The 27673-nt window shown below is 45.6% G+C and overlaps 1 long non-coding RNA gene across 1 annotated transcript; it reads right to left on the bottom strand.

Moving 5' to 3' along the window:
* Window positions 1-8524: 8524 nt before the first annotated feature.
* On the bottom strand, window positions 8525-27457 carry LOC116979884. Its single transcript, XR_004413797.1, has 3 exons — window positions 27324-27457; window positions 26014-26016; window positions 8525-8544 (listed from the first exon to the last, which is right to left on the bottom strand). It is a non-coding gene; the product is annotated as an uncharacterized LOC116979884 (long non-coding RNA).
* Window positions 27458-27673: the final 216 nt, after the last annotated feature.

The raw sequence follows: 27673 nt of genomic DNA, 5'->3' as shown, positions 1-27673 counted from the left end.
CTAGGTAATGCACCACAGGGTCAGCCGGGAGTCCATGAAATGGTTTATCCTGCAGTTACCGAGAGAAAAGATGAGTGGGAGGCAACGGGGGAGGAGGGTCCCGATAAAAGAACGAGGGATGACAATGGAGGACAAACAAAACAACTTGTTCTTCTATTCAGCGTGCAAGCAGCAGGGCTCTGGGGCATAGCACAACAAAACCCCAATGTGATATTAATATCAGGTCGGAGGTCCCACATGTGTTTGGGATATTTAATGGCTGTCTGGGCTGCTTAATTGATTTGACAGATTGTCAAGCCAAGCTCACGTTACACCAGGGACCTTGGGGTTAGTCCAGCTCCAGCCTCGCTCTGTTAGCCCTGCACTGTGCATTGTTTGCATTGTACATTGTAAAGAATGGAATGTCAAGGATTCGCTACAGTTGGAGCACGTGCCTGGTACCCATAGACACTGGAGACTTTAGAGACACAGTGCAGAAACAGGCCCTTCAGCCCACCGTGCGATCACCCCATACACTAGCATTATCCTACACACTAGGTGCAATCTAAACGCCACTAAAACATCTAAACGCCACTCAGACATTGCCATTGTATCTGCTTCCACCACTTCTCATGGCAGCACGTTCCAAGCGCCCACCATCCTCTGAGTAAAAGACTTGCCTCGCAAACATCCTTTAAACATTCCCCCTCTCACCTTTCAAATATATGTCCTTAGGTCTTTCGAGATACAGAGCAGTAACACGACCTTTGGGTCACCAAGTCCGCGCGGACCAGCAATCCCCATACACTAGCACTATCCTACACATTAGGGACGATTTGCAATATTTACCAAAGCCAATTTACTTGCAAATCCGCACGTTTTGAGTGAAAACCGGAGTAACCGGAGAAAACCCACCCGGTCACAGGGAGAACGTACAAACCTTGTACAGACAGCACCTGTAGTCAGGATCGAACCCGGGTCTCTGGAGCTATGAGGCAGCAACTCTACCATTGTGCCACTGTGCTGCCCTTATCCTAATCCTAACATCAAACTCGAACATCACCAAGGGATTAGTGCAAACCTCCAGATAGGAGGCAGATAGGATTGTGGCATTTAAGAGGCATACAGGTATGCAGGGAATGGAGGGATATGGATTGTGCAGCAGGGATTAGTTTATCTTGGCTTCACGTTTGGCACAGACGTTGTGGGTGCTGACACCTTTGTAAACCTTCTCTGAACTCTCTCCATCTTATTGACATTCTTCCTATAGAAGGGTGACCATAATTGATCCCAGTCATCCAAATATAGCCTCACCAACATCTTGTACAACTGTAACATAATGCCCAGCTTCTATACTCAATACCCTGACCGATGAAAGCCAATGTACTAAAGTCTTCTTGACCACCCTATCAAGTTGTGAAGCCACTTTTAAGGAATAATGTACCTGCACTCCTAGATCCCTCTGCTTTACAACACTTCCCAGGATTCTGCCATTCACTGTGAAGGTCCTGCCCTGGTTTGGCTTCCCAAAAGTGCAACTCCTCGCACATATCTGCACCATGGCCATTCCTGAGCCGAGGAGTTGTCGTCACAGCCTGGTTTGAGAACAGCTCCATCTAAGACCGCAAAAGATTGCAGCGAGTTGTGGCTGCAGCCCTGACCATCACGCAAACCAAGCATCCTTCCGTTGACTCCATCTACACTTAATGCTGCCTCGGCAAGGCCACCAGAATAATCAGGAACCAGTCTTACCCCGGTTACTTTAGTTTAGTTTAGTTTGAACTTGGAAGTTTGAAAATACATATCTCCAGATTCAGGGACAGTTTCTTCCCAGCAGTTATCAGGCAACTGACCCATTCTTTCCCCAGCTAGAGAGGGGTCCTGACTTCACATCTACCTCAATGGACTATCTGCAATTGGACTTTATCATGCACTGAACGTTATTGCCTTGATCCTGTATCTGTACACTGTGGACCGCTTGATTATAATCACCTATAGTCTTTTCACTGACTGGATAGCACACAACAAGAAGCTTTTCATTGTACCTCGGTACACGTGACAACAATAATAATAAACTAAACTGGAGATAGACACAAAATGCTGGAGTAACTCAGTGGGTCAGGCAGCATCTCTGGAGAAAAGGAAGAGGTGATGTTTCAGATCAGAACCCTTCTTCAGACTCTGAGTCTGAAGAAGGGCTCCGACACGAAAAGTCACCTATTCCTTTTCTCCAAAGATGCCACCGGACCTTCTGAGTTACTCCAGTACTTTGTGTCTATCTTCGGTATAATCAGCATCTGCAGTTCCTTCCTATACAGTTTGTAAACTAAACCGGAGAAGGGTGCCAGGTGTGTTTAAAGGGAACGTGGGTGCGGGATGTGGGACAGGGGTGCAGTTTGTTTTAAGGGAGTGAGGGGTCAGATAGGTGTGTGTTTTAAGGGAGACTGTGGGCAAGTATTGCAGGTAGGTGTGTGTGTTTAAGGGAGAGTGTGGGCAGGTAGGTGTGTGTTTTAAGGGAGAGTGTGGGGATGGGGTACCAGTGAGATTAGTAATCGATAAGAATGTGGAGTAAACAAGTGGGTTGGGATAGGACCGGTGAGAACATGTGCGGCTGATGGTGATGGTGGTGATCTCAGCGCGCCGGGGGGGGGAGGGGGGGAGGGCTATTTCCACGTCGTGCCTCCTTCTGACTCGGCGGCTGTGGAAGATCGGCAGCTGCAGTCTGACTGAGAGTCTGCAAGCTGCTCGAAACCTTGCCCTCGGGTCAAAAAATCATAGATCACGGCCGGCTGGATTCAGTCTGTCACAGCTCACGTTACCAGAGAGTGTGGTACAGGGCATTCCCTCAGCCACGGAGTTACACCCAGGGAAGGAGCCTCATCGGATGGCATCCCAATGTGCTTTAATACAAGAGTGTAACTTTACTCGATCCCGGTGCAGAGTTGTTGGCCAAGAATTCAAAGGAATCTAAAGACACTTAGCAATTATTTTGAGAGGACTAGAACATAAAACACAGGACTGTAATGCTGAGGCCCTGGTCAGACTGCATTTGGAGTATTACGACCCATTTGGGGATTTATACTCGAGGAGGGATGAGCTGGCGTTGGAGAGAGTCCGGAGGAGGTTTGCGGGAATAATCCCGCCAATGATTGGGTTAATGTACGTTGAGCGTTTGACAGCTCTGGACAGGAGTTTAGAAGGATGAGGGGAGGACTTAATTGATACTTACCGAATAGTGTAAGGCCTGGATAGAGTGGACGTGGAGAGGACATTTCCACTAGTGGGAGAGTCTAGAATCACAGGGCACAGCCTCAGAATAAAAGGACGCACCTTTAGATAGATGAGGAGGAACTTCTTCAGTCAGAGGGTGGTGAATCTGTGGAATTCATTGCCGCAGACGGCTGTGGATGCCAAGTCATTGGGTTTTTTTAAAGCAGAGATTGACAGGTTCTTGATTAGTAAGCCTGTCGAAGATTACGGGGAGACGGCAGGAGAACGGGGTTGAGAGGATGAGATAAATGAGCCATGAATGAATGATAGAGTAGATGGGCCGAATGGCCCAATTCTGCTCATATGTCTTATGAACATATGGCACTCCCTGACTTACGCAATAGGCAATTTACATAAACTCAAACTTACATAAACATTTCTGTACCAAGTCCCCAGTGCAATCACAGCCAGTTTGCAATTTCTACAATATTTTTTGATCAGTTAAGTTTACATTGAATACAAGCCGTCAATGCCGGTGGTGTTGACCCAGAAGTCTGTGCACCACAGAAAGTGCCCCAACGGAGAAAGACAGTAATTCTGACACTTAAAATCTGTCTTACGCAAGGGTTCATGGAACATGACCATTACGTAAGTCTGTATAGGAGGGGCTGACTCAAAAAGGCAGCCAGCATTTTCAAGGCCCCACACCACCCTGGCCACACTCTCATTTCATTCCTACCTTCGGGAAGAAGCAACAGGAGTCTGAAAACTGTGACCTCCAGATTCAAGATTTGTCACTGATAGCTTCTTCCCAACAGCTATCAGTCCTTTGAACGCTACAAACGCTGGCACAGTGACCCAGCTGGTAGAGCCGCTGCCTCACAGCGCCAGAGTCCTGGGTTCGATCCTCACCCCGGGTGCTGTGTGTGTGGAGTTTGCACGTTCTCCCTGTACCATGTCAGTTTCCTCTGGGTGCTCTGGTTTCCTCCCACATTCCAAAGGGTTTGTAGGTTACTTGATCCATGTAAATTGCCCCCAGTGTGTAGGGAATGGATGAGAAAGTGGGATCACGTGGAACTAGTGAGAAAGGATGATCGATGGTCGGCATGGACTCAGAGGGCCGAAGGGCCTATTTAGCAAATATTTAGCAAAAATATTGTTTTCTTTGATTTAATGAAATGCTTTTTAATTATGATATCTATTATTGTGTTTACAGACCTGTTAAGCTACTGCAAGTAATACTTTTATTGTTCCCTTTTCACTACGTATGACAATTAGACACTGTTGACGACTCTCTCTTGAAGAAGGTCAGAATGGGAATCTGCAAGAAACTGACAGAATGGAAGTAGTCACCACTCTTTGTTAAGTGGAGGCACAAGGAACAGCAGATGCTGGAATCCTAAGGAAAATACAGAGTGCTGGAGGAACTCAGCGGGTCAGGCAGCATCTGTGGGGGGGAATGGATAGACGTTGATGCGGTTTGGGACCCTCCTTCAGTCTGTGTGTGGAGTAGCTGGAGAAAGTTGGACAAGATAGATGGGAACAGGACCAAGCCTGCAAGTGCTAGGTGGATACAGGGTGGGGGGAGAGTAATTGGCAACAATTTAGGTTGGCGGATTCCTATTCTCTCCTTATCTGACGCAATGCCTCTTCCCTTTTCCAGCTTTCTTTTCCAGCCCTACAATCAGTCTGAAGAAGGGTCCCGACCCAAAACATCACCCATCCACGCTCTCCAGAGATACTGCCTGACCCCCTGAGTCACTCCAGCACTTTGTGTTCTTTTCTGCTTTTTTGGCAATTTTGTTTGTGAAAGTTTCTTGCAAACAAATGGATTTCTGTGTTTATAATGCAATGGGTGTAAAATGCAAAGCACGTACTTACCCAGGCCACTCCAACATCACCTCCCAAACCCCTACTAAATCTACCACCAGGAAGGGCAATGGGAAACTGGTGTGAGCGAACAAAGATAGCAAAAGACAAACTGCTGGAAGAACTCAGCGGGCCAGGCAGCATCTGTGGAAGGAAATGAACAGATGGTGTTTTGTGTCGGGACCCATCTTAAGGTGCATGGTGGCTTAACTGGTAGAGTATAGTTTAGCTCAAAGATACAGCATATAGGCCCTTCAGCCCATCGAGTCCGTCCTTTAAAGACTTTCAGTCTGAAGAAGGATTCCGACCCGAAACATCACCTATTATTTTTCTCCAGAGATGCTGCCTGACCCGCTGAGTTACTCTAGCATTTTGTGTCAATCTTCAGCTTAAACCAGCATCTGCAGTTCCTTCCTACACATATTTGAAGATTTGATTGATTGGTTGATCGATTGATCAAACGGAATAGGCACCACAATCGACCTGGATAAGTGGGACTGAAATGACCCGTTTCTGTACTGAAAAATTCTAAGATTCTGCGATTCAAAATGATGTGTTGGATACTTTTTATGCAAGAAATTAAGGAATTATTCCCTCTAAGTGTCTTAGAATCATACAGCATAGAAAGAGGCCCTTCATCACAACATGCCGACTATCTTATTGATGCTTCTACCGTATAAATCAAACCAAGTGCAATTATTTCCCTGATGTTGTTACCATGGAAAATCTGACGACAAAGTGGAGGAAGGTGAGAGGGGAAGGGAGAGAAAATCAGCCTAGCGCCTTTGACAGCCTGGAATCTTAGTCACACTAATTTATTTTTAATTCTTGGAGGTTTCATAACAGGTCTCTTCTGGCAGAGCACTTCCCACTAGAAGTGTGGTACCACCAGGGGCGTCGCACAATTGGCAGCCCTGCCAACAGTCTGTCTGCATTTTTGTTTGTCTTTTTTTTCTATTTTTAGTGCGTGGTAAAAGTTTGTGTAAATGTTCTCCGGTTTGTTTCATGTGGGGGTAGAGGGAGGGGGTCGGGAGAAACTTGTTTTTTTCAGTTTCTTACCTTGCCAGCGATGTTTTCCGGGTCGCATCTCCGGCCGATCTGCGGCCTACCATCGATGGAGCTAGAGGCCTCCTCGGACTGACTTGAGCCCCCCCCCCCCCCGGGGCATGGACTAGTCGGGAGCTCCAACGATGCAGCGGCTCGACTAGCCCCAACACGGGGTCCGATCGCCAGAGCAGGGGAGCTGACATCCCCCTGATGCAGGAGCTGATCGCCCCGATGCGGAGGGCCCAAATGCTGCCGGCTACGAGAGTCAAGATCGTTCCGTCAACGGAGGGCTCGAGGCCCCGACCGCAGGAGAGCATAGAAGTGAAGAGATTTGAACTTTTTTTCGCCTTACATCATAGTGAGGAATGTAGAGGAGTCACTGTGGTGGATGTTTATGTTAAAATGTATTTCTACTTGTATGACTGACTTGGCAAATGAAATTCCTCGTATGTTCCAAAACATCGCTAATATTATTGTGATATTGTGATTGTATAGGCTTTATGTTTATGTTTAGTTTAGAGATACAAATTAGAAACAGGCCCTTCGCCCCACCAAGTCCATGCTAACAATTGTTCGCCCGTTCACACAAGTTCTATGTTATCCCACTTTCTCATCCGCTCCCTGCACACTTGGGGACATTTATCGAGGGCCAATTAACTTACAAATCCACACACCTTTGGGATGTGGGTGGAAACCGGAGGACATCCACGCTATCACAGGGAGAAGGTGCAAACTCGAGGGGAGGATTGAACCCAGGTCTTTGGAGCTATAAGGCAGCAACTCTACCAGCTGCCCCACCATGCCACCTACAAATCTGGGTCTGGAAGTCAACAAGAAATGTGTAGGAAAGAACTTGCACATTCTCCAGCCTCATCTACTGCATCCGTTGTCTTCGGTGTAGATGCCTATAAAATCAGCGAGACCAAGCGCAGACTGGGCGATCGTTTCACTAAACACCTTCACTCAGACAGCCTTGGCCTTCGCAATCTCCTGGTTGCCAAATATTTTAATTCCCCTTCCCATTCCCATACTGACCTTTCTGTCCTGGGCCTCCTCCACTGTCACAGTGAGGCCACATGCAAATTGGAGGAACAGCACTTCATATAGTATTTTGCTTGGGCGGCTTACAACCCAGCGGTATGAATATTGATTTATCTCATTTTAAATAATCCTTGCATTCCCACTCTCCATCCCTCCCCCACCCTAGTTGTCCCACTAGTCTCACTGTTCATACCCCCTCATTATCACCTCTTCCACAACCAACAATAGACCATTGTGGGCTCCATCTTTCCTTGATCATCCTTGCTGGCCTTGATTTTTTCTTTCCATACATTCCATTCTTTTTTCCTTTGCACATCCTCATATCTCCAGTTTCCCTCTCCCTTGACTCTCAGTCTGAAGAAGGGTCTTGACCCAAAACGACACCTATTCCTTTTCTTCAGAGATGCTGCCTGACCCGTTGGGTTACTCCAGCTTATTGTGGCTTTCTTTGTGTCTTTCTTGTGTCTAACAAGAAATGTTCTGCCATCAGATTGACTGCCCTTCCGTCTAAAGGCGATAACACTGAGGGAGAGAATGGGAGGAAAGGGGCAAAATAGATAACAAAGCTATAAATAAACATTCAATTTATAGTGCTGTGTAAGTATGGAAAATATCCGTCTCTCAACAGCCCCATTGAATTTGAGAGGCTGAAATTGGAAAGGAAGCTGGAATCTGACAACTCAATAATAATAACTTCCTCCATATTGTTCTGATTGTTTTCAATTCCACAGGAATGATGTGTGTAATCTGGCCCACAAACTGTAGACACAGGATAAGTTCATAGGTTCTAGGAGTAGAATTAGGCCATTCAGCCCATTGGGTCTATTCCGCCATTCAATCATGTCTGATCTATCTTTCCCTCTCAACCCCACTTTCCTGCCATCTCCCCGTATCCGTTGACACCCTAACTCATCAAGAGCCTTGCACTAATTGTTATTCCCGTTATTCCCTCTATCATGCATCTATACACAGTGGATGGCTTAATTGTCATCATGTATTGTCTTTCCGCTGACTGGTTAGCACGCAACGAAAGCTTTTCATTGTACCTGGGTACATGTGACAATAAACTAAACTAACTAACTAAATTCACCCGTAATAGAAGAAGAATTAGGCCATTTGGTCCATCAAGTCTACTCTGCCATTCAATCATGGTTGATCTATATTTCCCTCTTAAACCCATTCTCCTGCCTTCTCCCCATTAACCCTGACACTCTTACTGATCTAGAATCTGTCAATCTCCGCTTTAAAAATATCCATTGACTTGGCCTCCACAGCCTTCTGTGGCAATGGATTCCACAGATTCGCTACCCTCTGGCTCAAGAAATTCCTCCTCATCTCCTTTCTAAAAGGTACATCCTTATATTCTGAAGCTGTGCTTTCTGGTCCTAGACTCTCCCACTTGAGGAAACATCCCCTGCACATCCATTCTTACCAGGCCTTTCACTATTCGGTAAGTTTCTTGAGGTCCTGTCCCTCATCCTTCTAAACTCCAGCGAGTACAGGCCCAGGGCCATCATACGGAGACAATAGGGTGTCGGAATGTGGAGAGAAAGGCAGACAAAGCCAACTCTGCCATCTAGAGGTGATACTGAGTAGTGGTCATCGCCAAGCCTGACACTGAAGGAATCATAAACACAAGGAAATGCAGATACTACAAAACAAAAGGCACAAAATACTGGAGTAGCTCAGCTGGTTTAGCAGCATCTCAGGAGGCTACACTTTGGGATCCAAACATATACTGGCACCATCCCTTAACCTTTAACTCTTTCTCCGCTACATCAATACCACCAAATCGATCAAAAAGGCGCAGCAGCGCCTTTACTTTCTGAGGAGGCTTAAGAAAGCTCACCTGTCCCCCCAGATCCTGTCCAACTTCTACCGCTGTACCATCGAAAGCATCCTGACCACCTGCTTCACGGTATGGTACAGCAGCTTCACCGCAGCTGACAGGAAGGCACTGCAACGGGTGGTGAAAACCGCTCAGCACATCATCGGTGCCCCGCTCCCTGCCATGGATGCCCTCCACCGCACACAGTGTCTGAGACGGGCCGGGAAAATCATTAAGGACCCCTCCCACCCTAACCATGGACTGTTTGCCCTCCTCCCATCAGGGAGGCGAGGCAGTACAGGAGCCTCAGGTCTCGCACAAGCAGGCTGAGGAACAGCTTTTTCAACAACACCATTACACTGCTGAATTCAGAGTCCCATCGCTAGCTATCTTTAGACTCTCCCAATTGTATACAGTTATTTGCCTATGTACCAGTTTTAATTCATCCACAATCCACACATTGTTAACCAGTATTTTTAATTTTTATTGTATGCTTATTTTGTATTTTTATTTTTACTTCTACTATCTTGCACTATGACTATGACCAGACGCTAAACTGCATTTCGTTGTACCTATACTCGTATTTGTGCAATGACAATAAAGTTGAATTGAATTGAATCGATAACTGCATCAGGGCTACCTCCTTACAGAACTCGTTGATTTTATTAAATTTGCCACTAACTTCCACCCTGCCCTCAAATTCACTTGTCCTATCACTAACACTTGTCTTTCCCCTTTCTTGATCTCTCTGGCCCCGTCACAGGAGAAAGACAATCGACTGGATCAAGGGGTATGGGGAGAAAGCATAAACGAGGTACTGATTTTCGATGATCAGCCATGTTCATATTGAATGGTGGTGTTGGCTTGAAGGGCCAAATGGCTTACTCCTGCATCTATTTTTTACTAGACTAAGTGGGACCCGTTGGGTCCCAGCATCACACAGGAGGGCTGGTCATCCAACACAATATTCCACCTCTCCACCAATTCTAATTTTGGTGGCCAGTTAGGGGGGGGGGCTTTCTGGAGCGCTAGTATGGGTGTTGTGGGCTGAAGGGACTGGTTTCCAGAGAGCTAGTATGCAAATTGTGCGCCAAATGGATTCTTGGGCTGGCGTCTCAGTCAATCAAGCCTGTTGTGCTGGCAACTCACTCACTCACAGCTGGTGGGCTGGTAGTTGACTCACGGCTAATCCTTGAAATTCTATTTCAAGCAGGGTATAAGGCCACCAAATTCAAGTGCAGTTTCTTACCACTTCTAGCAGGGTGCAAGGCCACCAAATTCAAGTGCAGTTTCATACCTGGGGAGGGGGAAACTGCCTTTCAGGGTCCCTACCTGGTCGGAGAGGCAGCTTTTCTCCGGGCTGCAGCTTCGACCCGTCCTCGCGGCCTACCAGCGGGCCTGGAGCGGCGGTTCCTGTCGCGGACCGCCCAGAACCTCGGCTTCGGCGGCGGCACAGCGCTGGAGCGCTATCGTGGAGCGGGCGATGCCTTGCCTGGGTCGCCGCGCTGGAGCTCCGGTGAGCTGAGACCACCGGGTAAAACATCGTGGAGCTGCGGGACTGTGGAGCGGCCAGCTGCGGGCGGCGGCACCGAACTTTGCACCGGGAGCCTGGGATCTCGCGACGAGATCGCCAGTTGTGGAGCTCCAACCGGTGCGGCCTTGTCGGCTTCGGAAGCCGCGGCCTCCAGTACGGAGGCGGCCGTTCCAGGGTTCCCATGCCGCTGTGAGGACTCTCCCGACGCCGGTGCACCACCACCGGCGAGAACGGCCAGGAACATCGGGCCTCCGTAGAGGCAACTGTGGAGGCCTCAATATGCCCGACTATGGGTGAACTGGGGTTGGGGACTGGACTTTGTGCCTTCCCTCATGGTGGGAGCCATTATGGGGGGATGTTCTTTGTGTTTAAGACTCTCATTGGTGTTATGCCTGTATTCTTTCTTTTTTTGTGTGCTGCAAAATGGCAAAAAGCATTTCACTTCATTACACCTCGGTGTATGTGAATGTGACCAATAAAATACCTTTGATACCTTTGATACCTTTGATACCATTGGAAGTAGGGTGCAAAGCCACTAAAGACAGCGAGTCGTGACCTCTCCCTCCTCCATCTTGCAGAGACTGAGCCACACCCACATTTCCGGGTTTTATAACCCCTCCCCCCCCCCACCGGAAAAGGTTTGGCTTTCATGGAGTGATTCACAGGAGAGAGATTCTCAACATTTAAAAAAAAACTAATAACACTTTTATTTTTCATTGATGGGAAGAATTCCCTGCATCAGCGGAGGGGGACTGAGGGGGACTGAGTAAGATGGCCAAAAATCACAGCCGTAAGTGGCAGCGTTTTATCTAAAATCAATATACAGTGCAAACAGGAAGTAAGTGCATTTACAGTAGTGCCTTTTAACTTCGCCAAAGCACCTAAGCCACCATTTGCAGTAAGTAGTGCATTTCAACTTCATGCCACAATTTGCAGTAAGTGGTGCCTTTCAACTTCAAGCCAATGCACCCAAGCCACCATTTGCAGTAAGTAGTGCCTTTCAACTTCAAAGCTCCCAAGCCACCATTTGCAGTAAGTGGCGCCTTTCAACTTCAAGCCAATGCACCCACGCCCCCATTTGCAGTAAGTAATGCATTTTAACTTCAAGCCATTGCACCCAAGCCACCATCTGCAGTAAGAAGTGCCTTTCAACTTCAAGCCACACCCAAGCCATCATTTGCAGTAAGTAGTGCCTTTCAACTTCAAGCCAAAGCAACCAAGCCACCATTTGCAGTAAGTAGTGCCTTTCAACTTCATGCCACCATTTGCAGTAAATGGTGTCTTTCAACTTCAAGCCACACCCAAGCTACCATTTGCAGTAAGTAGTGCCTTTCAACTTCAAGCCACACCCAAGCCACACCCAAGCTACCATTTGCAGTAAGTGGTGTCTATCAACTTCAAGCCACACCCAAGCTACCATTTGCAGTAAGTAGTGCCTTTCAACTTCAAGCCAAAGCAACCAAGCCACCATTTGCAGTAATAGTGCCTTTCAACTTCAAGCCAAAGCTCCCAAGCCACCATTTGCAGTAAGCAGTGCTTTCAACTTCAAGCCAAAGCACCCAAGCCTCCATTTGCAGTAAGTAGTGCCTTTCAACTTCATGCCACCATTTGCAGTTAGTGCTTTCAACTTCAAGCCAATGCACCCACGCCCCCCATTTGTAGTAAGTAGTGTCTTTCAACTTCAAGCCAAAGCAACCAAGCCACCATTTGCAGTAAGTGGTGTCTTTCAACTTCAAGCCACACCCAAGCCACACCCAAGCCACCATTTGCAGTAAGTAGTGCCTTTCAACTTCATGCCACCATTTGCAGTAAGTGGTGTCTTTCAACTTCAAGCCACACCCAAGCCACACCCAAGCCATCATTTGCAGTAAGTAGTGCCTTTCAACTTCACGCCACACCCAAGCCACCATTAGCAGTAAGAGGTGCCTTTCAACTTCAAGTCAAAGCTCCAAAGCCACCATTTGCAGTAAGTAGTGCCTTTCAACTTCATACCATCATTTGCAGTGCCTTTCAACTTAATGCCAAAGCACCCAAGCTACAATTTGCAGTAAGTAATGCCTTTCAACTTAATGCCAAAGCACCCAAGCCACCATTTGCAGTAAGTAGTGCCTTTCAACTTAATGCCAAAGCACCCGCCACAATTTGCAGTAAGTAGTGCCTTTCAACTTCAAGCCAATGCACCCACGCCCCCATTTGCAGTAAGTAATGTATTTTAACTTCAAGCCATTGCACCCAAGCCACCATTTGCAGTAAGTAGTGCCTTTCAACTTCAAGCCACACCCAAGCCATCATTTGCAGTAAGTAGTGCCTTTCAACTTCAAGTCAAAGCTCCCAAGCCACCATTTGCAGTAAGTAGTGCCTTTCAACTTCAAGCCAAAGCAACCAAGCCACCATTTGCTGTAATAGTGTATTTCAACTTCAAGCCAAAGCAACCAAGCCACCATTTGCAGTAATAGTGCCTTTCAACTTCAAGCCAAAGCTCCCAAGCCACCATTTGCAGTAAGTAGTGCCTTTCAACTTCATGCTACCATTTGCAGTAAGTAGTGCCTTTCAATTTCAAGACACACCCAAGCCAAGCCAACCAGGGGGGGGGGGGCTTTCTGGAGCGCTAGTATGAACCATTTTAGAACCAATAGATATTTTTTTGCAAGCTTTAGAACCAATAGACTTTTTTGCAAGCTTTAGAACCAATAGACTTTTTTTGCAAGCTTTAGAACCAATAGAGACACATTTTGCAAGCTTTAGAACCAATAGACATTTTTTGCAAGCTTTAGAACCAATAGACACTTTTTTTGCAAGATTTAGAACCAATAGACACTTTTTTTGCAAGATTTAGAACTAATAGAGACACATTTTGCAAGCTTTAGAACCAATAGAGACACATTTTGCAAGCTTTAGAACCAATAGACACATTTTGCAAGCTTTAGAACCAATAGACATTTGCAAGCTTTAGAACCAATAGACATTTTTTTGCAAGCTTTAGAACCAATAGACATTTTTTTGCAGGCTTTAGAACCAATAGACATTTTTTTGCAAGCTTTAGAACTAATAGACATTTTTTGCAAGCTTTAGAACCAATAGACATTTTTTGCAAGCTTTAGAACCAATAGACATTTTTTGCAAGCTTTAGAACCAATAGACATTTTTTGCAAGCTTTAGAACCAATAGAGACACTTTTTGCAAGCTTTAGAACCAATAGACATTTTTTTGCAAGCTTTAGAACCAATAGACACATTCTGCAAGCATTTTAGAACCACTAAGGGCATTTACATTTGAGTAGACATGTGTTCAGTGTTATTCACAGCTCAGAGAAACGTGACCCTCTGCCTTCCTCCAGCTTGCAGACACTGATTGAGGCACACCACTTCCTGGTTTTATAGTCCCTCCCCCCTGCCGCCAGCGGGGGCAGCAGAGAGAATGGGGAATTTTGTAAAAACATTAGTATCTCTGTCATTTTTAATCGACGGTAAAAATCCTCGGCACACATGTGGAGGAGGGGGGGATCTGAGCAAGGTGGCCAAAAATGACGGCCGTAGGTGGCGGCATTCTCTCGGAAATCGCAGCACAGATCGCCAAAACCGGTCAAGAACAGAGTTTTAGTAATATAGATGTTTCTATGTTACTGATGTGGGTCTGAAATAAGGTCCCAACCTGAAACATCGCCTATCCATGTCCTCCAGAGATGCTGCTTGACCTGCTGAGTTACTCCATGACTCTATTTTTTTTTCTGATGGGACTATATTCTCCAGTAAAACACAAAGTGCTGGAGGAACCCAGTGGGTCAGGCAGCATCTGTGGTGGGAATGGACAGGTGACGTTTCGGGTCGGGACCCTTCTTCAGACTAACTGTAATTAGAATGAAAGGTAGACTCATAAGGAGGAATAATGGTAAAAAAGAGAGGTGGGGGTGGGACAAAGCCTGGCAAGTTATAATTGGATGCAGGTGAAGGGGACACAAAATGCTGGAGTAACTCTCTGATGAAAAAGAACGGGTTACATTTCGAGTTAGGACCCTTTTTCAGACTGAAGATGGAGTCCGAAGAAAGGTCCAGACCCGGAACGTCACCCATCCTTTCTCACCAGAGATGATGCCTGTTACTCCAGCACTTTTTGTCTATCTTTGGTATAAATCAGCATCTGCAGTTCGTTGTTTCTTCAGGTGAGGGGGGAAGGTTCATTGGCAGATGGGTGGAGTAAGTGAGAAGGAGACAAGGGGGCATCGGATAAGAAGATAAGAGGATTGAATCTGACACCTTTTTTTCCCTCTTGTGGTAGAACACAAAGTGCTGGATTAAGTGCATTACACATCATCTCCGGAAAACATGGATCGGCAACATTTAAAGTTGGGACAATTTTTAAGTTGGCCACCCTTTTGTCTCCTTTTGTGATGGGAGAAAAAAAACTTTGGATCAATAAAGTCACGACGTTAATTGTCATATGAACTAACAATGGAACGATATTTTTTGGTATGTAAACGCACCTATATACACAGAGATAATATATAATACACAAAATTCAACAAATTAATAGATTAATATAGGAATAGTGAAAATGAGTGTTTGTTGTTTGGGGTGGAATCGTAGGGATAGAAACATAGAGAATTGGTGCAGGAATAGGCCATTCAGCCCTTCGAGCCAGAACCGCCATTCAATATGATCATGGCTGATCATCCAAAATCCCGTTCCTGCTTTTTCCCCATATCCCTTGATTCCAATGAAGAGCTCGCTTCCATGTTGCACCTTTCTATGACCAGAGGGTGGTGGGGATATGGCACGAGCTGGAAAGGAGATGAGGAGGTATTTCTTTGGTCAGAGGGTGATGATGAATGTGTGGAATTCATTGCTACAGACGGCTGTGGGGGCCAAGTCATTGCTAAAACAGAGATTGCTAGGTTCTGGATTAGTAAGGGCATCAAAGGTTATGGGGAGAAGGCAAGAGAATGGGGTTAAGAGGGAAAGATAGATCACCACAATTGAATGGCAGAGTAGACCAGATCGGCCGAATGACTTAATTCTGCTCCTATGACTTATGAGCTGCCAGAAGAGGTAGTTGAGGCAAGTAGTATAACAACAGTTAAAAGACATCTGGGCAGGTACATGGATAGAGGGATGTGAGCCAACCGCAGGCAGGTGGTCAAGTGTAGCTGTGTGCAAGTAGTTTGTACTTTCTCCCTGTGAGTTTTCTCTGGGTGCTCCTGTTCCGCTACTCAAAGACGTACAGGTTTGTAGAATAATTGTATTGTAAATTGTCCCTAGTGTGCAGGATAGTGTTAGTGCTAGTCGGCGTGGACTCGGTGCACCGAAGGGCCCGTTTCCATGCCGTATCTCTAAAGTAAAAGTAAACGAAAGTACATTTATTTGGTTTCTTTTGCATTCTCATTACTCAAGTGTGTATCAACTCCCAACATTTGTTTTGATTAACACTGGTGCATTTCATGATAATCTGTTTAAAATGTTTTCATTCATTCAATTAATGTCCTGGGTAGATTAATGGCTAGATTCACATAGATTCACACTATCAATACAAACTAGGGGCAATTTTTTTGTTACATTTTCCAAGCCAATTTTCCTACATACCTGTACGTCTTTGGAGTGTGGGAGGAAACTAAAGATCTCGGAGAAAACCCATGCGGTCATGGAGAGAACGTGCAAACTCTGTACAGACTTTTGTCCTCCATCACAGTGAGGAGGTGCCTGGTGAACTCACTGTGGTGGATGTTAAATTTGTGTTTATTGTGTGTTTTTGTTATTTTTATTATATGTATGACTGCAAGGCATGAAAGGTCTGAATGACAATAAAGGATACTTTGACTTTGACTTGACAGCACCCGTAGTCAGGATCGAACCTAGGTCTCCGGCGTTGCAAGCGCTGTTAGGCAGCAACTCGACCGCTGCACCACCGTGTCGCCCGAAGGTCCTTCGGCATAAAAGCTTTTCATTGTACCTCGGCACACGTGACAATAAACTAAATAAATCTAAATTAATAGGCCAGAGATGAAAAGACCGAAGGTGTCAGGCAAAAGTATTGAAGAATTGTAAATTGTGAAGCTATAGGAAGGGATGTAGGTGGAGTGGAGGGGAGAAATAGGTGAGAGTCCAGGTGGGACACAGGGGCGGGGGGAAGGGGCGCGTGGGGGAGAAAGGGAAGGGGGGAAGCAGCAACCCAATGTGGATCACACATGCAGGCAGAATGGATTAGTTTAATTTAGTATTTTGTCTGGCATATGCATCGTGGGCTGAAGGGCCTGTTCCAGTGCTGTACTGTTCCATAATAATAATAATAATAACTTTATTTATAAAGCACTTTAAACAACTGCAGTTGCCACAAAGTGCTGTACATGAGAACTCATGAACAAAAAGCTATTACAAACAATTAAAAACCATTAAAAACCGTAAAACGAAGGACTATAAAAAACACACTAAAAATTAAAAGACATTAAAAGCACTAAAAACAGGAGCAATGCCTCAGCCAGTGTCGAAAGCCAAAGAATAAAAATGTGTTTTTAGGGAGGATTTGAAGATGGACAGTGAGGGGGCCTGTCTGATGTGCAGCGGCAAGGTGTTCCAGAGTGCCGGAGCAGCAACAGAAAAGGCTCTATCCCCTCTGAGCTTCCGCTTAGACCTTGGTACCTCAAGGAGCAGCTGATCAGCTGACCTGAGGCACCGGGCAGGAGCATATAGGTGGAGCAGCTCAGAGAGGTAAGGCGGGTAAGGCGGGTACTTCGCTAACACTGTGGCTGTGCCTTCACCAGCCGCTCAAGAGGATGGTTTACCACCACTTTCCCAAAGCCGATTAATTCCTTCTTTTCTCTTGGGAAATAAGTTCTGACCGTCTCCTCTATCTATGCCTCTCATAATCTTAGAAACATAGAAACATAGAAAATATGTGCAGGAGAAGACCATTTGGGAGCCAGCACCACCATTCAATATGATCATGGCTGATCATCCAGAATCAGTACCCCGTTCCTACTTTCTCCACATATCCCTTGATTCCTTTAGCCCTAAGAGCTATATCTAACTCTTGAAAACATCCAGTGAATTGGCCTCCACAGTCTACTGTGGCAGAGAATTCAGTGGAGACCAATTCATTGGATGTATTCAAGAGAGAGTTACATATACACGTAGCTCTTATATACTTCTATCAGCTCTCTCCGCAACCTCCAGCATTCCAGAGAAAACGATCCACGTCTGTCCAACCTCTCCCTGGGAGAGGTTGGACAGACGTGGACCGTTTTCTCTGGAATGCCGGAGGTTGCGGAGAGAGCTGATAGAGGTATATAAGAGAACTTATATACTTATCATGAACTACAGGAACTTGTCAGGAACTGCAGTGCTCACTGTTGAGATAATCAAAGGATATTCTTTATTTTGTTCATATATCTGTGCCAGTAGCACTCATATAGCATATAGCAGTTGGGAACTTGCACTGATTAATAAACACCCTTGGCAGGGTGTACATTGAGATTCCAGTTGTCAAATTCCTTGCACTCCTTCAACCACTGGAGTAACTCAGTGGGTCAGGCAGCATCTCTGGAGAACATGGATAGGTGATATTTTGGGTCTAGATGCTTCACCAGCAGTTGATTGTACTCACCGTGACGGAAGGTCACAATTTGTCATGCTTTGTTTTGTTCTTGACTAAGTAACTTTTAAATCTTGGCATTGTCAAGTAATGAGCTCCTGACAAATGGTTTTGTGTTAATTTTAAATGTGACCCATGAGGCTTTCAGAGATAAATTCCTCCGCACATCCCAGACCTGGATCAAAGTGAAGCTTCCCTGAAGTGTCGGGAAGGTAATAAAATTGGCATCAACACCTTCCATATTTGGAGAGGAGATTAAAAACAGCTTCAAGAGTCAACAGTGTTTAATTGTGTAGGAAGGAACTGCAGATGTGACCTTATAGATAGGCACACAAATCTGGAGTAACTCAGCAGGTCAGGCAGCATCTCTGGTGAAAAGGAATAGATTACATTTCAGTCTGAAGAAAGGCCTCAACCTGAAACGTCACCTATTCCTTTTCTCCAGAGATGCTGCCTGACCCACTGAGCTACTCCTGATGTTTTTGTTAACTCAGTGTTTAATTCTTCTTCCCAAGCTCTTTCTTCCCAATAACCCTTTCTGGCTTAAGTCCTCCCTCCACCACCTCCAGTTTAAATTCCATTTGGAATATTTTGGAGGACCAAGAAACCAAGAACCAAGAACCAAGAATTATCATGTCTAGTATAATTGTGGATGCAGCCCAGCCCAACATGCAACCCAGCCTCACTACCGTTGACTCCATCTACACCACACTACCTCAGTGGGCCACCGGCATAATCACAGAGGAATCTCCCGCTTCAGGGCCTGTCGCACTTTGTGATTTTTTCGGCGACTGCGAGCATCCGTAGTGGCCCTAAAAACCGTCAAGCTGTACAACATACACGCTGACGTATGCAGTCCTGCGGGTGAAGTCCGGTTAGGGTTAGGGTCAGGGTCAGGGTCAGGGTCAGGGTTAGGTCAGGGTCAGGGTTAGTCTCTTCCCAACTGTTTCTTCCCAACTGTTATCGGGCAACTGAACCATCCTCTCACCAACTAGAGAGCAGTCATGACCTTCCTCATTAGAGACCCTCAGACTATCTTTAATCAGACTTTAACGCACTAAATATTAATCTTTTTATCCTGTATCTGTACACTGTGGAAGGCTTAATTATAATCATGTATAGTCTTTCCGCTGACTGGATGGCATTACAGAAAAGATTTTCACTGTACCTCGGTACACGTGATAATAAACTAAAATAAAATAAACTCATATGTATCGTCAATAGAACAATAACATTATTAGCAGTGACACAACAAGCCTGTAAACATGGTACACATAGACAACATAGTAAACAAACACAAAATTAATTGGTTTAGTTTATTGTAGCAAGGTACAGTGAAAACCTTTTACTGCGTGCTAAACAGTCAGTGGAAAGACAATACGTGATTACAATCGAGCCATTCATGTGTACTGATACATGATAAGGGAGTAACGTTTAGTGCAAGATAAAGTCGGTAAAGTCCGATCAAAGATAGACCGAGTGTCCCCATTGAAGTAGATAGTAGTTCAGGAAATACCTCAATATTAGTGCCGAAAGCCTGAAACCCTTAGTGCAACCAAGATAGTTTGGGGTTCTTGCTTCTGAAAGAGCCCTGCATTTAGGTCAAGAGCCCTTATCAACAAATCAATGTAGCATTAAGCATTTAACAATATAATTGAAGGTTGGAAAAGTTATGCTGAAGAGGAGCAACAGTCAAGAAGGCACACCAATACCACACCAATACCAAGCCATTTAGCCCTCAAACCTGTATGCCTTTGGAGTGTGGGAGGAAACCTGAGGCCCAGGAGGAAACCCACACAAGTCACGGGGAGAACGTACAAACTCCTTACAGACAGCACCCGTATTCAGATTCAAACCGGATCTCTGGCGCTGTGAGGCAAGAACTCTACCGCTGCGCAACCATGCCGCCCTCTGATTGACTGCGGAAAGATACAGTGATGAAACAAGCCCTCTGGGAGGTCCAATATCCACTATATGCACAGTAAGCTCCCACACTTAGTAATTTAGTATAGAGACGCAGCACGGAAACAGGCCCATCGGCCCACCAAGTCCATGCCGACCAGCGACCACCCGTTCACATTAATTCTATGTTATCCCACTTTCTTATCCACTCCCGACACAATTTACAGTGGGCCAATTAACCCACAAACCTGCACCTCTTTGGGATGTGGGGGGGAAACAGGAGCACCCGGGGGAAACCCACACGGTCACAGGGAGAACGTGCAAACTCCACACAGACAGCACCCAAGGTCACGATTGAACATAAGAAAGTCACCAAGAAATCCATTGTGGAATTAGGGCAGCCAGTGACGCGAGTTCGATCCTGACTATGGGTGCTGTATGTAATGAGTTTGTACATTCTCCCTGTGACCACATGGGGTTTTCCCCCCGAGTGCTCTGGTATCCTCCCACACTCCAAAAAGACATGCAGCTTTTTAGGTTAATTAGCTTCGGTAAAATTGTAAATTGTTCCTAGTGTGTAGGATAGTGTTTGTACACAGAGTCGGCGCGGACTCAGTGGGTGGAAGAGCCTGTTTCTGCATGGTATCTCGAACATCTAAAGAATTCAGAGGTAGCCTCTTTTCCCAAAACTATTAGGAATATTGAACCCGACCCCTCAGGGAGTGGTTGAGACGAAGAAAGAGGATGCTTGTTTCTCTAAAATGATCTAATCTTGCTTCTCACTGTGGAGGTTGCAATTAATCTCCAGTCCACAAGATGGCGCCTTGGTTGATTCTGCCCATTGAGCAATTAACTGGTGTTTACAATGTTTTGGCCAGATGAAAACCAAACATGTAACTGCCGCCAAGTTCATTAAATGCCAAACATTTCAAACATATACAATGGAATTGGGCCCACTTAACATAAGTTTAAAGTGAGGTACAGAAGTGTTAAAATGCACACCTCCAGATTCAGGGACAGTTTCTTCCCATCTGTTATATCAGACAACTGAACCACCCTCTCACCAACTGGAGAGCTGTCCTGTCCTCCCATCTACCTCATTGGAGACCAAAGTACTATCTTTAACCAGACTTTACTGGACTTTATCTAGCACTAAAGAATATTCCTTTAATCATGAATTATTTTAAAAGGATATTGGGATGAGGATAGGTGATTGTCAGTGGGATATTTGTTATACTGATTGTATTGGGAAGGGTGATTATAGGGTGATGGGTTGTATATATGACTAAGATACTGTATAGTATATGAGGGTTTTTTCTTTTCTTTTTTCTATTTTCTCTCTTTCTTGTATGGCTTTGTAAATATTTGATTAGTGTATAAATGTAAATAATTTGTTGTACATATAGCTGCTGGTGTACATATGGTGTACATATAGCTGCTAAATTTGTATAAGATAATTATAAGCAGTTGAATAAGGGGTGGGAATTAATAAGCTTTGGCTTCTTCCTGCTCCTTTTTGGACACATACGATTTCATTTATTTATGGATATTGTTTATGACACTTTATGGGTATTCTTGTTTTGTTTTTTGTGTTCTGTTTCACACTTGCTTTTTATTCTTTTGTTCTGTTCGAAATAAACTTCAGTTAATTGAAAAAATAAATAAAAAATCTATCTGTACACTGTTGACGGCTTTATTATAATCATGTACAGTCTTTTTGCTGTCTGGATAGCACGCAGCAAACAATCTTGTCACTGTACCTCGGTACACGTAACAATAAACTAAACTAAACCTGAGGGCAAGGTCTTAGGGTGAGAGGGGAAAAGATGTAATAGGAACCTAAAAGTATTCCAGAAGAACTGCTGGAGGAGGTAGTTGAGGCAGGTACAACATTTGAAAGACATTTGGACAGGAACATGGATATAAAGGTTTAGAGGGATATTAACCAAATGCAGGCAAGTGGGACTGGTATAGATGGAGCATCTTGCTTAGTATGGGCAAAGTTGGACCGGTGGGTTGGTGCTGTATGACTATGGTTCCTTGCAGTGAATGGTGGGCAGATTACTGGGAGCAAGAGAAATACTTGTAGTCTATTGGCATCTTTGGAGTGCCCAGAATGACTCCCCGCCAATGAAATACAGTTGTGGTTGTCATGTAGGAGACATGACAGCCAATTAGAATGCAGGAAGCTTCTACAAAATGACAATGTGATTGAATTGATTGATTGAAGGATACAGCTTGGAAACAGGCCCTTCGGCCCACAGAGCCCATGCTGACCAGCGATCACCCGTTCACACTAGTTCTATGTTATCCCACTTTCTCATCCACTCCCTACACACTAGGGGCAATTTACAGAGGCCAATTAACCTACAAACCCAAATGGACTTGGGATGTGTGAAAAAGCTGGAACACCCAGTGGAAACCCACTGAGATAAAGTTCAAACTCCTTACATAGAGCACTAATTGTGCAGTTTGCACGTTCTCCCTATTAGCACAGGGCCAATTTGCCTCCTGTGCCTGGTACACAATAAACGCCTGACTATCTCCCTGCAACATGGAGCAAGACCATTCAGCCCATCAAGTCTATGTTGCCCCTCAGTGCAATGCCATTCTTCCATCTACTTCCTTGCTATAGGGTCCCTTGCATGTCCATATCTCAGACAACCAGAGCAGCCAATCGCTGGGAAAAGGACACAAAGCGCTGGAGTAACTCAGCGGTCAGGAAGCATCTCTATGGGACATGGTTAGGTGACATTGCAGGTCTTTATTTTAGGTTCAGTTAAGAGATACAACACAGAAGAAATCCCTTTGGCCCACCGAGTCCACACCGACCAGCAATCCCCGTACACTAACACTACCCTGACCCTCTGAGTTACTCCAGCACTTTGTGTCCATTGTGTAAACCGGCATCTTCAGTTCCTTGCTTCTACAATGGGTTAAGAAGTTGCCATGACACAGATAGCACGATTGGTCGGGATTTAATTTGGGACATGGGGGGTATAAGGCAGCAGCTGAATCTGTTGTACCAACATGCCTAGTGCCACAGTGGTAGAGTTGCTCCCTTACAGCGTCAGAGACCCGGGTTCGATCCTCACTACGGGTGCTGACTGATTCCTGGGATGTCAGGACTTTCATATGAAGAAAGACTGGATAGACTCGGTTTGTACTCGCTAGAATTTAGAAGATTGAGGGGGGATCTTATAGAAACTTACAAAATTCTTAAGTGGTTGGACAGGCTAGATGCAGGAAGATTGTTCCCGATGTTGGGGAAGTCCAGAACAAGGGGTCACAGTTTAAGGATAAGGGGGAAATCTTTTAGGACCGAGATGAGGAAAACATTTTTCACACAGAGAGTGGTGAATCTCTGGAACTATCTGCCACAGAAGGTAGTTGAGGCCAGTTCATTGGCTATATTTAAGAGGGAGTTAGATGTGGCCCTTGTGGCTAAAGGGATCAGGGGGTATGGAGAGAAGGCAGGTACAGGATACTGAGTTGGATGATCAGCCATGATCATATTGAATGGCGGTGCAGGCTCGAAGGGCCGAATGGCCTACTCCTGCACCTATTTTCTATGTTTCTATGTTTTTGTACGTTCTCCCAGTGCCTGCGTGGGTTTCCTCCAAGTGTTCCAGTTTCCTGCTACATCCCAAAGACGTGCAGGTATGTAGGTTACTTTGCCACCATAAATTGCTCCTCGTGTGTAGGATAGAACTAATGTATGGTTATTGTTTCGGAAACAATATGGTTATTGTTGGTTGGTGTTGACTCGGTGGGCTGAAGGGCTGTCTTTCTAAATGAAACTAAACTAAACCAGGTCTCTGACACTGTAGGGCAGCAACTCTACTGCTGCGCCAGTGTGCTGGGACATGTTGGGATTGTGAAAGGTGTACACAGCATTGCTCTTTTCACTCTTCCTTGTATCTCCCTCTGTAGATGTCCCTGTGATTGTTGCTTCTCTGTTGGATTTAGAGCCTATTTACTCACGGCTCATTGCAAACTTGGAGGGCGGAGGGAGTTTGTACGTTTTGGCAGAAGTCGGCCTCATCTCCCAACCAATGCAGCAACTGCAATCTTCCAGTGTGCAGGAATCTTTGTCAAATTCCAGGGATTCCGGAGGGATGGGAGTGGGGGTATTTGCCAGCAACTCTCAGGAGGCATGTTACAGACTCCAGCTGTTGTTGACTTCGACTTCCAAAGAATTACGTAGAACTCTCGAATCCCAGCACAATTTCCAATTCCAATCCCACACTCCTATTTTCCAGAAGAACATTCCTTACAACATAATTAACGGGAAAGGAAATTGTGGACTGGAGGATTTGTTCCTGTGATGTACTAATTCTATATTCTATGTTAAAACAGAATATTCCAGATTTCAACACCCCCCAGGTATAAAACTATTTCTCAAACCCCCTCTAAAGGTCATTCTCACTACCTTAAACTTAACTTATGCCTTTGGGGTGGGAGATTGCAACCTTCACGTGGTCCACCCTGTTTCAACGAATGCAATCATCCTGGCGTGCACAAACAGAAGATCAAACAGAACCAGTTGTCTTACAACTTTAGGCTGTGCACGCCATACGCAAGAAGAAGAAGAAGAAGAAGAAGAAGAAGAACTTATGCCCTCCAGTTTTAAATATCTCCCTTAATCTCTGTGTCCTATCTATGCCCCTCATCATTTTACATGTCATAACCAGTTCTTCCCAACCCAGGCTGTCTAGTATTTAGGGGCGGCACAGTAGCGCAGCGGTAGAGTTGCTACCTTACAGTGCCAGAGACTCGGATTCCATCTTGTATTCACGGAGTTAGTACATTCTTTCTGTGACCACGTGGGTTTTCTCCTGGTGCTCCGGTTCCCTCCCACGTTCCAAAGATGTGCAGGTTTGTAGGTTAATTGGTGTCTGTAAGTTGTCCCTAGTGTGTAGGCTAGAATTAGTGCCAGGGTGATCGCTAGTGGGTGCGGACTCAGTGGGCTGAAGACCCTGTTTTCGCATTGTATCTCTAAATAAAAACAGTACAGAACAAGACCTTTAGCCCACAATGTCAGTGCCGAACATGATGCCAAAGTAATCTAATCCCATTTGCCATTTGCCTCCAGATGGTCCATATCGTCTATCCGCTGTATGTTGATGTGTTGTCTTAATGCCTCTAAATGCCTCCACCACCATCCCTGGCAGCATGTTCCAGACACCCTTCTTCAGACTGAAAGTAGAGGGGAGGGAACTAGAGGTAAGATAAGCTCAGAACAAAGCAGGGCCGGCAACAGATGACCAAGGAAGGGTGGAGTCCATAATGGCCCACTGTTGGCTGGGGAAGAGGTGATAATGAGGGGATACAGGGATGCGAACAGTGGAGCCAGTAAGATGACCTGGGTGCAGGGGGAGAAAGGCAATGCAGGGGTTAGGAAATTAGAGAAATCGTTACTCATGCTGCTGGGTTGTAAGCTGCCCAAGCGAAATAGGATGTGCTGTTCCTCCAATTTGCGTGTGGCCTCACTCTGACAGCGGAGAAGGCCCAGGACAGAAAGCTATGGGAATGGGAAGGGGAGTTAAAATGTTTAGCAACTGTAGATCATGTAGGCCTTGGCGTAGGACAAGGTAAAACGTCACCCATCCTTTTCCTCCAGAGATGCTGCCTGACCCGCTGAGTTACTCCAGCACTTGTGTCCATCTTCAGTATAAACCAGTGTCTGCAGTTCCTTTCCACAGATTCAAGAATGTGCTGGAAGCCTCTTTAAAAACAAATCCCCACTGACTCCTGTGAACCTCTGGTTCAAAGTCCGCTCAAAGTGGAGAAGGGGGAGGTATGGAGAATCTCAGAGATACAGAAGGAAACAATTAGCAGGGAACGGAGAGGGTCATGGATAGGAAAGGTTTAGAGGGAAATGGGTCAAATTGTTCCAGCTGAGGAGGCCCCTGAGCCATCATGGGCAAGTTGGGCCAAAGGGCCTGTTTCCATGCTGGATAACTCTCCATGAATGAGAGAGAGCACATCACTGACTATACCAATTAAGTACATCTTGCACCAACTGTGGAAGAGTCTACAGTTCCCCTAAGACACCCTGTGCGTAGGGGAGAGGGTCGGGCTCAAGGTGTCCTGGTTGGGTTGCTCCAGTCCTGGCCAAGCTGGCCATCCGCGAGTCACGGCACCAGGCGGAAGAGGGCTCTGCCTAAACTGGCTGCCTGCCCCTTTTCCGGGGTTACGTCTGCACCCGGGTGGTTATAGAGAGGGACCATGCGCTGTCCATGGCGTCCTGGGGGATTTCTGGAAACCCCTGGGCACCGCAGGGGGTGGAATGCGTCCTTAATAAGGATGGGGAAATAGTTGTTTAATGGTATATTTGATATTGACGGATATTTATTATGGGGGTGGGTTTTGTTTTGAATTATTTCGTATTGTACATATTATTGTAAATAATTTAATACATTATTTTTGGTAATGAAATAAATAAATAAATAGATAAATTAAAATAAAATAATGGCACTGCAGATACAGCCACTGCCTCACAACGTTAGAGACATGGGTTCAATCCTGACTGAGGGTGCTGTCTGTGTGAAGTTGGCATGTTCATTCTGTGCCTCTGTGGGTTTTCGCTGGGTGTTCCGGTTTCCTCCCACATCTCAAAGAACATGCAGGGTTTGAAGGCTAATTAGCCCTTTGTAAAATTGCCCCTAGTGTGTGGGAAATGGGATAACACAGAACTAATGCAAACGGGAGTTTGATGCGTGGCAGGGACTCGATGGGTCAAAGGGCCGTTTCCATGCTGTCTCTAAACTAAACTAGTCAGTCTCCAGAGTATTAATTGTTTGACATCCATAGGTTATAAGTCATAGGGGCTGAAGTAGACCATTTGCTCCATCAAGTCTATTCTGCCATTCAATCATGGCTGATCCATCTTTCCCTCTTAACCCCATTCTCCTGCCTTCTAGTGGAATCAAGGGATATGGGGTGAAGGCAGGCACGGGTCATTGATTGGGGACAATCAGCCATGATCGAAGGGCCGAATGGCCCCCTCCTGCACCTATGTTTCTATGTTTCTCCTCACAACCCCTGACACCCTTACTAATCAAGAATCTCCGCCTTAAAAATACCCAATGGCCGTCTGTGGCAATGAATTCCACAGATTCCCCACCCTCGGACTAAAGAAATTCCTCCCATCACCTTTCTAAAGGTATGTCATTTTATTCTGAGGCTATGGACTCTGGTACCTACTCTCCCATGAGTGGAAACATCCTCTCCACATCCACTCTATCCAGGCCTTTCACTATTCGGTAAGTTTCAATAAGGCCCACCCCTCATCCTTCTAGACTCCAGCCCGTCAAACGTTCATCATACATTAACCCATTCATCCTCTGGATCATTTTCGTAAATGTCCTCTGGACCCTCTCCAACGCCGGCACATCCTTCCTCAGATATGAGGTCCAAATTGCTCACAATACTCCAAATGCCATCTGACCAGTGCCTTGTAAAGCCTCAGCCTTATACCCCTGCCTTTACACTCTAGTCCTCTTGAAATAAATGCTAGCATTGAATTTGCCTTACTTACTACCGATTCAACTTGCAAATGGACCTTCTGGAAATCCTGCACCAGCACTCCCAAGTCAGGGAGCCTGAACCGGTGTCTTTTATAAATCCCAGCCCAGAGAACCAATTTCAAGACAAGTCCACGGTGGGGCGCCACGCCT

The sequence above is a fragment of the Amblyraja radiata genome, chromosome 13 (assembly GCF_010909765.2).
Source record: "Amblyraja radiata isolate CabotCenter1 chromosome 13, sAmbRad1.1.pri, whole genome shotgun sequence".
Lineage (NCBI taxonomy): Eukaryota > Metazoa > Chordata > Chondrichthyes > Rajiformes > Rajidae > Amblyraja > Amblyraja radiata.
The sequence above is the reverse complement of the archived record's forward strand: the minus strand, read 5'-3'. Positions and strand labels throughout refer to the sequence as shown.